Genomic DNA, 13,552 nt, shown 5'->3' with positions numbered 1-13,552 from the left:
AAGCATAGATAGGTATATGTGGCACCAAAAACAAAACATCTTGATGGAGAAGTTGAATGAAGCTTGTAGAATTTCATATATTCTGGTTGTATTGAAATTTGCTATGGTTCATTCTACAGTCTTAGATCAGTCTCCAAGAAAATTCAGTGACATGAATGTAGACTGAGGGGAAACCTCATTGCTGTCTTCAACATCCTCACAAGGGGAATGGAGGGACAGGTACGATATCTTCACTCTTGTGATCAGTGACAGGACTTGAGGAAACGGCATGAAGCTGAGTCAGGGGAGGTTTAGGTTGGATATCAGGAAAAGGTTCTTCTCGCAGGGGGTGTTTGGGCACTTGAACAGGCTCCCCAAAGCAATGGTCATGACCCCGGGCCTACCAGAGCTCAAGGAGAGTTTGGACAACACTTTCAGGCACATGATGTGATTCTTGGGGTGTCCTGTGTAGGACCAGAAGTTGGACTGAATGATCCTAATGGGTCCCTTCCAACTCAGCGTATTCTAGTCTACAGTTCTACAATTCTGGGATTCTATGATTCTATGATTTCCAGAGCTGAAACTTTCAGTCTCATTTTGACATAAAACTCTAAGTTGTCTAATACCAGTTGAACACACTGGAATATTTCATCAACTTGGCACAGATAAGAATATGTAAAATGCAGAGAATACTTGGGATGCTGACTCATGGGAATTGTAAAAACACAGTGCAAATTTAGCCCAGAAAGAGCTCTTGGAGGCTTTAGTTGCCTAAGTATAGTAGTCATCTATAGGAACATGCAGACTGACATTTGTAGGGATCTAGGAGTTATCCAGATTTAGACAGATTTGTAAGACAACTGGATGGTTCATTCTTTACAGTTCTATCAAGTACATTTCACAAAAAATTTCCTAACTATAGGCTGACATAATCTCCCTAGTCATGTGTTTGGAAACAATTGACCTTCACAGAGCTTTAAAAAAAGAGGAAAAAATAAGCAAACATCTGCCACAATGAATTTCAACACATAAGATCAAAACTTGACAAATATATAAGCCACTTAATAGAAGATTTTGTAATGGGAAGTGTCAGTCAAATTTAGTTATATGTGTTGCTATCCGTTCCACCTATAATGAACAGTATTCCACTGTGTTGTTCAGCTACATATTCTTTTCCCACATTTATCTAGAATGAGTCATATAGAAATAATCATGCATTAATATTCTCAAAGCAGAGGGTTGATGTATGAGGGCAGATGTCTCTGTATTTCCCCAAACTGAAAGACCTAATTTTGGCAGGCAATGAATATTTGCTAAGCAGTCTCTACTGGCTTCATCTATTCTTATTTGACCCTTAGGACCGGTCTGAAACTCATATAACCTTTAAGGGAGGAATTAAATACTTTTCTGAACTTTCCTTGAGGGCATGAAACAGCACCCTACATGTACATATTGTGCTAGACAGGAGCTGCTGTATATTACCTAGTACAACTAATAATAGAAAAAAAAGAGCCATAAATTGTAGCTAGTTATCTGAACCTTGCATTTAGGAGAGGTGCAGGATTTTGTGACTGCTGTTGTTGAATCTCATGACATTCCTGTTCCCTCATTTCTTCAGCCTATTAAAGTCTTCCATGCTCGCAAGAAAATGAAAACAAAGGATGAATTCACTGCTTCCCATGGGCAGGCAGGCGTTCAGCCATCTCCAGGAAAGCAGGGCCCTATCACATATAACGGTGACTTGGGAAGACAAATGCCATCACTGCAAACGTTCCCCCTTTCTTCTGCTTCCCCCCGCTTTATATACTGCACGTGATTTCACATGATCTGGAATATCCCTTTGGTCAGTTTGGGTCACTTGTCCTGGTTGTCTCCTCCCAACCTCTCATGGACCCTCAGTGTCCTCACCAGCGTGGCAGTATGAAAAGCAGTGAAGTGTAAGCGTTGCTCAGCAATAACAAAATACTTCTCTGTATTATCAACCCTACATTCAGCACAAATCCAAAACACTTTCCCATACTAGCCACTGTGAAGAGAATTAACTCTACCCCCGTCAAAACCAGCACACTCTATCATCATTAGACTCCTGTACATATCCTCTCTTTAATTACCAGGAGACACTGATGAGATAGGGAAATGGACTTTCCTCCACTGAGTTAGCCTGACCTATGTACGTATTTGTCACTTGCCAACTCATTCATGACTAGGTTGTCTGAAGTACAGTATTTTCCCTTCTATATCTGTAACACTTAAGGTAATATTCAGCTCTCTTTTGCAAAGGATTAAGGAAATATGTAGGATCTAAGCCACTGCACTATTACTGTACTTAACCTTTTTCTCCATATTTTGTTCAAGGGCTGAGTCTAGAACTGTAATTTGTGATTTAAAAAAAAATTCTTTGGAATGTACTAACATACTATATTTTGAAATTTGCAATTAGATGCTTCTGTGCATATCATCTGTTTCTCCATCATTTCTCTTGGTCAAAATTATGTTGATTTTCTCTGTATACGTTTGTCTGGAAACTTTAATTATGCTTTACCATATTACCTTTGGGGAAAGCATAAATCATCTGTATCATATCCTATGCTGGATTTATGCTGCTAACTTGGTTATTTAAGAGGACTCAGGACAGTTGTTACTTCAGTGCCTCTTAAAACTCAGAACAAAAATGCAATAAATTTCAAGTTTCTAGGAATTTTTGTGACATCATCACAAATTGTAATGATGTGATTATACATCATATACTAGAGTCATAATTACATTCTAATTATACAAGGAGAAGTATTTATACTAAAACAGGCAATTAGGTGTAATTACACTAATGATGTAAATGTGCAAGAATTAACTGAAATTGATTTGAAAAGGAACTAGGGAAATGTATACAAATAAAACATATTTGATAGCTAAAAAGCAAATCTCTTTGTTAAATGTTGAGGTTTAATCAAGTGTTGGGAACATCATGCAATGAAATGCCCCAAGGTCATTTTTCCTGCCAGAGCTCCTACTGAATGCTATTATTCTCCATCCCTTAAACAGAGTGAGAGATTATTGTTTTTTTCCCCAGATCTTTCTAGACAAATGCAGAGGGAATCTCTTAAGAATGCTCTCTAAAAGAAGTATCTGTGGCTATCTATGCGGCTAGTTATAACATAGTGCAACTAAATGACACTCATATTTTTCGTGTTTTCCCAAAAATAACTTAGATTTGTTGCACACAGGTACTTGGAATGTCATTTCTTCTTTTATTTGTCAATATTTCATTTCTAGACCAATCACTTTCTTGTTCTGGAATCCCTGTCTTATGTCCTATGTCTTATGTCTTATGTGGTAAACAATTCCTTGTTTACCACAGGGCGGAATTACATTTTAAGAAAATCCTGCTCTTGACTGCCTCCCCCCACACTTAGCGTATGATCTGTAGTAAACCTTGCAGAACTTTCTTCTACTTGATATTATTTGCATTTACCAGAAAAAATATACATTTTAGTACATAATTATGATATGTTTTCATATCATCATATATTTCATATCAACATATGTTTTCAACAAGGGTTTGTCTGTGTGAATCACAGTTTAAACCAAGTGTGCTTATGTGAAATGCTTATTTAGAAAGCAAATGAATTCTCTCTTAATCATCATAAAAAGAGTGCATAAAAAAGTAAATTATTTCAAACCTGAAAACAATAGATGCACTATGGTAGATGGATGACTGACGCCTCTTTTGCGCCTTTTTATTTCTCTTGAGTGTCTGTACTGCATCATACTGCCTTACAGATTATAGTTGTAATACAACCTTTATTCTGGATAGGTACTTTGCTAAAACTCATGGATGAACAGGGAGGTTGCTTTTAGGTCAAGGCTTTTTTCCAATACTTAAAATGGAAGACTTTGTAAAGTGGAAAATTTATATGCCCGTAATGTCATAGCATCAGTTGCAGAAAGCAAGCTGAACTTGGGCTCATCAAGAGTTGTTGAACATTAGAAGTCCAGTTTCTTAAGGAAGCTGTCTATTCATTGCCCATCTGTGAGCCCTTTCTTCTTTACCCACCTCTGAGCATAGTAATGAGTTTCAGTGAAATGTGAAAACGGATTCGAAATTAAAAAGCTAATAAAATTATCTCTAAAGTTCTGTCATCTGGGCTGATGCAAAACTCAAAACTTGTCTCCTTACTGAAATACAGGCAGTAAAATTCTGTGATAAGTAATTCTCAGAACAAATACCTTTATGCTGTCCTGAACAATAGTAGAGAACAGGAAGGCTGAGTGGCAAAAGGCTCAAATCTATAGGGCCAGGATTCTTCAGTGCCTGTAGTGTTTCACTACTGCTTGTGGTTCCTGTTATTGAACTTACCTGTTACTTACCCTTTCCACAGGATTCTGCAGTTTCAACTGTTGGGTTGGCAAACCTATGTCGTCAGAGTAAGGTTTCTCTTTCAGGGTAACAATTTTTCTGCATGCTTAAGACAGTTGTAGCTAAGTCTACAGCTGAAACATTACAGACTGAAACAATTTGTTTAATGGTGCAAGTTAAAATACATAAGAGAATATACATCATGACAGGCATACTGAATTCACAATCCATGTAAAAGTGACATAGTTTAAACTGATATAGAGATTTATTTTTTTTTAATATATCGACCTTCATTTTCTTTTACTTTAAAAATTGTGATTAGGAAAATGTTCTTATCTATTACTTTTTTACTAACTACCAGTAACAAAATTTTATGTTTGTTAGAAGTCACTCCTGACATGAGGAAAAGAGCAAATATTTTCTTAAGAGCTCTTCTTATTTAAATCTCTTAAATTCAGGAATAATACTTGGCAGTAGCCAACTGAAATACAATTTTGATAACAGAAACTGAAGACAAAGAACATTACTGCATAAATGTAAGTGGATTTGAATTTGAAATAACTCTTTCTTCTTATTTCAAATCTGAAAATTTTCTACCTCAAAGGTTTTGTTTTTCAATGAAATATGAAGTCAGACTATGGAGAGGCAAAAAATATTTGATGGGAAATTAGGTGTGCATGGAAAAAGGAACCAAAAAAGTGCTGTCTTTTGCCATACATGCCTCTTCTTCATGGAGTCAGTAGTGCTGAAAACCGCCTTTGGGTCTGAGTATCATGCTACAGTTTTGAAATGTCTATAAAAATAAGGCAGCATAAAGGAACATTAATTAGTGCATCAACTATATGGAAAGGTCAGTACAAAAGAAAATCATCTAGTCTATTCTAAACATTAAAGTATTATATTTGCCACACTTGACTACAGCCAATTATGAAACAATAAGTTTTATAGGGCAACAAGAAAGCTTTACTATTTCTAAGAGATTGCCTTGAAGTTCCTTCTTCCCCTTGACAACCTAAATCCTGCAAGGAAATCACATGTAACTTTATTCAGTTACAAGGGTATATTACTTATGGTTGGCCAGGGCTGTATTACACTGTAATTATCAGTATTGGCATTTTAAAAAAAATATGACAAATCAAACATTAAAGTTACTGTTACATTTTTGAAAGAAGAGGATACAGCCTGCAACCCAGCAAATATGAGCCAAGGACTTAAAAATATACATTATTTTCCTCCTTAAAAGCCATTAACTTCGAGCAAAAAAGGCACTTAAAACATCATTACTTATGTTTTCAGTTTTGAATGGCATACATGTCTCAGCCTTGCTAAGACAGATACAAAATTGACACTAGACTAAAGACAGTGAGGGATGACACTGATGATATACAACATTGGATCATATTACAAATGGATCTCAACAGTTCTGGGTGAAGTTCTTTTTCTAGTATGTTCCATTTCTTTTCTAATCTTTTCAGAGCCAAAAAGCTTCATTAGAGAAAGAACAAGCAGAAAGCAGTTGCTTCCTTTAGGCTTTGTAGAAGAAAACCTAATTGTAGAATTCTTTACTACTTGCAATGTTGGCAATCTTTCAACCTTAAGGAATTCACTACTATGATGTTTGCAGGAAGTAAGGTATGGAAAAAAGATGGAAACTTCTTCATTTGAACAAAATATGTTCGGGAGCTGAGTGCAATTCAATAACTGATTAATAAGAATGATTTTTTGGAAGGCTAGATGACTTAGTATTCTGTTTTTTAATGATTGGGCAGTCAGTAGATTAGCTCCAGTAAATACCAGTTTATTGGCTGCTGTATTTTCATGACTTTTGTCAAAAACTCATAAACTCAGATGTCTAAGATTGAGAAAAAGCCTGAGTTGAAACAACGTCCGTCCCAGGAACATTCTATGTGCACTAGAGTAAAGGGATTAAAAAAAGCAGAAACATCTCTTTCAGAAATTCATTTTCTAAAGAAAGTGTGACATGAAGAGAGCATCTACAGCTATGATGCACAAGCAGAGATAGAGTTTCACTTATCTTTTAGCCAATTGTTTGGAATGTTTTTGTGGAGTGCAGCGAAAGCATAATCTTTCCTCAGCATTTCTTCTGGAGTAGCTCATGAGTATTCTTTCTGTTCTCCCAGTGTATGATGTTCTCATTCTGAAGTGGTTTATTTCTTAATCATGGAGGGACCTCAAATCTAACTTTGAGTTCTGCAGGATGCTAAGGAGTTGAAAAACCGCAACACAGATTTTTTTCACTCTCTTCATTTTAGGAGCTGAGACCAGTTGTTTAAATGTAATTGATATTCTTTTTTTCTCCCCAGAAACATACTGGCTAAAGGGTAACCCTCTCTTTCAACATCTGTTCAGCATGTTACCCATATATTCAGATTTTCCTGCTCACTCAGCATGTTGTAGCTTGTTACAATACACTAAATATTGTTCTGGAATGAACAGGGAGTGTTCACAGGCTTCAAGTCTGCTGATTCCAGATACAGAAGATCCTAAATCCAAAACTTGGTTTTGAGCACTGTGACTTCACTTGTGGTTTCTCTCATATGTAGTTATTCACTCCAGTCTTAGTACCAAGACAAAATGACAATTAGTGTGTTAAATCATGCCATAGTACATATGGTTCAAGATCTACTGAGTGAGGTATAAATTCCATGCAAAGCATTCATTATTCTGTTGAGATACTCAACATTGAAACTGGCAGAATGACCATTTTTTAGGCAACCTTTGTAGCAGTATAAGAACATCAAATAATTTTTCACATATTTTTAGTTTCATTTCATAAGACAAGCTTTGTCTCTGTCTAGTCCTTTCTTGCTTCCTCTTCTATATATTGTATAAACTATTGGTCAGCCTTGGTCAAATCTTGAAAAAAATAAAGGAGGACTGGTCTGAAAAGTTCTTGCAAAGTTGTAAAATCTGCTTGGAAAGAACTAGCTGGCCAGGCACTGTAGATAGACAATCCATGAGTTACATGAGTCACTCAAGATGAGCCACAGTACATAACATCTCTTTCCTATATATCTAAGCCAGGTGTTGCAGAAAAGTTTTATCAAAGGTTTTTTTTATGGGGCAATCAGACTTGAAGTTGGAGGAGTTTTGTTTTCGTTGTTTCTCTTACAGATAGAAGGTTTTATTTATTCAGTCTCACGTGTACTGTTAATATAGATCTGGATTCAACATTGCCTATTTGCAGGCATAATTGAAATGCAAGTATATTAAAATACACTAGGTGAAGACTACTAGTTGTAGAAATATGTACTGATTTTGTCTTCATAGTAGCTGATATAGAGCTGTTTTGGATTTGAGATAAAAACAGTATTGGTAACACAGATATGTTTTAGTGACTGCTCACCAGTGCTCACAAAAAATCAAGCTCATTTCTGATTCTCACCCCACTCCACCAGTGAGTGGGCTGGGGGTGCATAAGGGGACACAGCTTTCCCCAGCTGACCTAGGGTATATTCCATACAATATGATATGATGCTCAACAATAAAAGCTGCAAGATGAGGGAGGGAGGAGATGTTTGGAGTTACAGCATTTGTTTTCCCAAGTAATGGTTGCGCATGATGGAGCCTTCATTCCCTGGGGATTACTGCCCACGGTAAATAGTGAATTAATTCCCTGCTTTGCTTTGTTTGTGCATATGCGTTTTGTTTTACCTATTAAACTGTCTGTATCTCAATACATGAATTTTCACATTTTAACCTTTCCAGATCTCTCCTCATCATCCCGGAGAGGAGTGAGAGAGAGGCTACGTGGAGCTGAGTTCCTACCCAGCTTAAACCATAACAAATTCTCAAGAAGAATGTGAGCATTTCTGTGGTGATATGTAGTATTTTCATTTGTTATTCTTCTAGCTATAGAGAATCATAGCATAATCATGCAATATTTTTAATTTCACTTATCTTTCTTTTGGTTTGCTTCCTAAGTTTGAGTGTTTGTTCTTTTTCAGATTTTTAAATAATCATAAATTAGAATCCATACCATGCTTCATCTGATGAATTAGTGTACTGTATTGTACAAAGAAAAAGGGATTATTATGTACAATGTATACTGTAAGTCTGAAGCATAACCTTAACCTTAGTACTTTCAAGTAATTTTTAAGTATAATTTGCACTTTAGTTCAATATCTGCATTCTGCTACAGATTGTACAGAAAGAAACATTGCTCTTTCAAGCTTATGAAGCCTAGAAGTTTATAGTAGCCGGTATATATAGGTCTACATTGTACCTCTTCCTCTCCGTTATTGTTTTTGGCTGTTCTTTTATTGTTTATAGTCATGTTTTGCTCTGGACCCCATGTCCATCATTATCTAACGATACTAGTTAATTAAAAGGGAGTATGTCTGAAATATAAAAATGCCTTCCTATTTTGTCATATTTTCTATAACTGATTCTCTATGAATTCATTTTTCTTGATAAAATATATTATTAAAAAAACCAAAACTCATTTGTGTGAAAAAGCCAAAATGAAATATACTGAAACAAGTCTTAAGTATCCCTTGTGAAACCCATTGCCATGTGTAAGTGTGCAGCTATGTAAGCCACTGAATAACTAGAAAGTGTAAAGTACTCTTGTGCCCCATTACTTTTACGAGTTCTGTGTATCCAAAAACATTGCAGAAGATGCTAAACTTGAAATATATAACTGAAATGACACAAAATATCAGCCATAATTTCTTCTATATAACCTTTAAATATCAGTCCCACAGAATACTGTCTGAAAATTAAAAAGTAGTTCTCCTATGGTTTTCAGGTGATAAATATGTAATTTTATTAGACACAGTGACAAAAATACACAAACTTGGAAATCTTTCTTTAGCATAAAATACAGTAGGATTAAACAGATATGCTGGTATCTACATACAGTGATTTTTCCTTTAACTAAGATCCTGAGTGACATACTTTAAAATGGTGATTTGTGAAAATCACAGAATAACGGAAAGCTAGTTCAAATAATTTCTCCACTAAAACATAGTAAGGAGGTTACAAGGTAAAATATCACACAGGCCAAGAATGCTAGCTCTGGTCAAATGATTTATTCATCAACATTAGACTATAGATGCAAAGCTTTTGGTCATTGTGTTCTCAACTGGCAGTTACCAATAACATCTGGGCCATTAACATCAGAATTAGTAATCTAGAGAATGATTCCTTCTATCACTTCCAGCTAATATTGGACACCAATTAGTACTCTTCCAAGCCCACCTGCAGAAATGTCTAACAGATTCAAATATCCAGAGGTTATTGTGGAAGGTTATGTGAACAGAAAATAAGAACACAGCTACCTGTAATTTCTGTAGGTTCTGAGTGTAGGAAACATTCCTTCCATTAATCCTTTGGCAAATTACTATGGTGACATTTCCTTAGAGAGAGAGCTCAAACAATTTTATCACATGAAAGTTTTTGAGTGTAAGTCTGCAGAGAAAATCAGAAATTTTTAAAAGTAAACAACAAAAAATTAGATAGTCACATCTTGGTTGGATGATTTCGGTCTCCAAGAACCATCATCATGGCTAGGCTTTGCGAACAAAGATTTGGGAAGGACTCTACTCACACTTGCTACAAGCACACTGGTGGTTGAAAAGGCCAATGCCATCCTCATTCAACCTGAACCACCTAAGTATCAAAGACAATAGATATCCATTCAGCTCTCTCTTACAGTTTATGTGTACTGATTTCTTCTCTCTCTCTTTGGTTGGCCAGTAGGGTCAATAGGATAGAGAGGTAAATGAGAGAGAAAAATCATTGGACTTTTCATGATCTTTTGTTGACTTTCAGGTATCCTGATTTTAACTCTGATATCAGTGTTTGCAATTAATGAACTCAAGGGAAACTTAGCACATGTTGAAGACGTGATCTAGGACTGGATAAACTTAATAACTCTTATATTTGGTATTTTTTCTTAAGAGATTCTTTATTATCTCTTTCTTCTCCACTTCAACACAACTTGCAAGGTTCCAAATTGCATAAGGCTCAGTCATCTATATGAAAGTTGCAAGGTAACTTGGTTTCACCTTAATAGTGAAGCTACATAGCATATCTCTTCCTACGAAATAACAAGATACTTACGCTTTGGACTTGAGACTCAAGTGAAGCAGAATATCATGTGAATTTGAATTCCTGTAACTCGATTTCAGAACGGTACATTCATTTCATTTGCAAGTATGCAGAAGAAAGAACACTGCAATCAATTATGGTCAAATGTGTAGGAATTTGATTTGACTGGTGAAATACACTGTGTGATGATTCCAATGTGCATGAGAGACACATAAAATACTATGTTGCCAGATGTGGTGAAAAAAAGAGAAAAAAACATTCAGTGGCAAAAATGAGAACTTGTAGGTAGGAAAAACAAGTACAGTTCTCAGGTCTGGGGAGTCCTGATTTGGACATTCTGCCATCTGCTATACAATGGGATAAGGAAACTTCTATTGTTCAATAAATCAAATTTCCATTAATTGAAGACAAGGTCAGCTGTCAGCAAACAGGGAGAACTTTTTTCTTTGCTGAAAACTCTTTACATGCCTTATTGGGGAAAACAATCTTGTTCAACTTATCAGTCGAAGCATTTAGGACCTTAAACTAGTAGACAAAGTTGAACAACCTCATGTTTTTTTATTTTTACAAATTCATGTATCTGAGATAGTTTTTGTTATTTTACTGGTGTTTGAAATGTATTATTACAAACAACAACATAAGACTAAAAAGAAATTTCCAACTAAGATAAATGGATGCAGCTTTTCCAAATCCTTTGTTACTACACTGATTTACCAGCTGTTAACCTGTTTTGTTTTTTTTTTTTTAATATAGACAGCATAAAAGCAAGGTAAAAGAATTCGTATGAGAAGGTCAAGTACTTAAACTAATGACTGACTTTTCAGTGGCTTGCTTTACTGCTTTGGCACACAGATACTCAGGGGAATCAGGGCTCTGTCTTTCTGAACAAAATTGTTTTGAAGGCAGACAATGCAGCATCTCTTAACACTAATTGATTGGTGCTATAATCAGTTAAACTGCAGCATGAATTGTATTAATGCTAATTACAGTGCAGAAAGAGGATCTTGTGCCAATGGTACAAGGCTGAGAGTTAAGGAAATTCATGTGCTTTTTCCATCTTTGCCACTGATTTTTTTTTGTGAACCCTCAGGCAAGTCATGTGAGCTTAATTTACCATACATTGTACTTGGTAAACTTATCTACCAAAATTTTTCTCTCTCAGGTTGTTGCTTCAAAGGAGCAGTGTGCAACTAATTCATTGGCTGCTCTTGCAAACCATTCATGGAAAGGTACCATGGAAGTAATAAGATTATATTGTTTTATAGGGATGTTGCACTTATGTACCACTATGTGTGAGAAATAAGGTGCATCAGTAAATCTATCTCCAAAAGGTTCCTATGACTGAGAATATCTCAGTGATGCTTTTGATCTTTTCTCTAGAAAGACAAAAAGTAAATTACCTGAACTTTGAATTATTGGAAAAAAAATGAGAAAAAGGAGGAGAAAGGGCAAAACAGGTGAAAATATATGAAGATTCGATACGTAGATATCTCAAATACTGAAAAATATGAAATAGCATCTCTTTGCACCAACCGTTTGCATTCTCCAGTTTTTATAAGCTGATTAGGTCTCACTTTTATATAGGTACCAGAATGGGAAATTGAATGCTTCTTTGAAATCGAATGAGTTCTTTGCCAGTCACATCCTAGTAAGTGGGATAATTTTATCCTTTTTATTAAATGACTACTTGGTTTCCTCAATCAGTGTTTCCCTTTCGTTTTAAGTGGAAAGAAATTTGGGTGAAAGCCCTGCTTTATAGTGGTAATTAACTTTAAATAGCCTTTGTTGTTGAATTTACTAGCAGCTGAAGAGATTATTTGTGTTGTTACTTATATCAATTAGAATTTTGGACTGTAGAGAGTGTATAGCAAAAATTATACCTTCGGTATAAGGGTCTGTGCATGTCAGATAGGATGTTACCACGTCATTGCAAGATGCTTGATGAGCATGAGAAGAATTACTTGTGCCCCCTGAAAATGAAGTGCAAATCTTAACAAACCAACACCTGAAAATGTCAGGAATATGTACCTTAAAATTTAAACTGTTAGCTTCAAATACCTGAATTATCTTGGGTCTTGTAATCATTTACTTTTATTGAATATTGAATGATTGTAGACAGCATTATAATTAAATGCAAGAACTGACTTAAACTTCCAAATATCTCTAACTACGTGTCAGAATTCAGAGAAATTTTAGTTCCTTGGTCCAGAGTCATTCTTGAGAGACAGCTGAATCATGCCATGTAAAAGAGGACATCCTTTCTCTCATTCCAAATAATACCTCATGCAAAAACGAGTTGCTACATGGACTCTGAGAATGAAAAAAGCCCTATTTTTAAAGAATCTCTTCTTCAGTATTAAATTCTTCTGTCCTGAATCACATGGCTTCACAGTCTTTATGAAACACATAGTTACTTGGTTCCTTTAAACATTAATAGATGATGTCCATATAAATATGATAGTTGGCTTTGAAAAGTCATGGAGAATAATTTTTTTCTCCATGGTCAAGATAAATTTCACATGTTAGTACTTACAGTATGTTTATTCTTATTTGAAAACTCTTAATTCTTCACCTAGCAGATTTACTGAATGCAAGAGCATTGAGTTTCAACTAAAAGAATTCAGTTCTTATTTTGCTAGAAATTAGACTACTTTTCAAGTGTTCTCCAACTCAAGATGTGTCAGCATAACAAGAAAACCTTTGAAAGATATAAACAACTAAACATAATTAATAAGACATAATAAATCTAAATGATTCTCGTTAAAACAGGCTTCAAGATATAATTGAAGAAGCATAAAAATGTCAAGATTTATCATGCCTACTGCAACAAGCAAACAACAGAAGCAACAGCAACATTTTAGTTATTCATAACTTTTTAAAATAAGTGTATATTTTTGGCTGAGGGTTCCTATGCTTGGCTTCAATTTCAAAGCAATTTTGTTTCAAAAGCAAGAGATAGAGATGCCTTTACTCTTTTATTGAATCATTAACAAAAAAGATCAAAGTATAAAATGTTCAAAATTTGTGTTTCTGGAGGATGTAGTAAAATACCTCCTGAATTAATTAAATCATTTTCTTCTTGTTATGAACAAATTTTGGCCTGTTTCATTCCTTATATAGAATCAAGGTCTTGAAAAAGACCTC

Source organism: Pipra filicauda, unplaced genomic scaffold (assembly GCF_003945595.2).
Source record: "Pipra filicauda isolate LSUMZ 115617 unplaced genomic scaffold, ASM394559v2 scaffold66_size7647185_pilon, whole genome shotgun sequence".
Lineage (NCBI taxonomy): Eukaryota > Metazoa > Chordata > Aves > Passeriformes > Pipridae > Pipra > Pipra filicauda.
The sequence above is the reverse complement of the archived record's forward strand: the minus strand, read 5'-3'. Positions refer to the sequence as shown.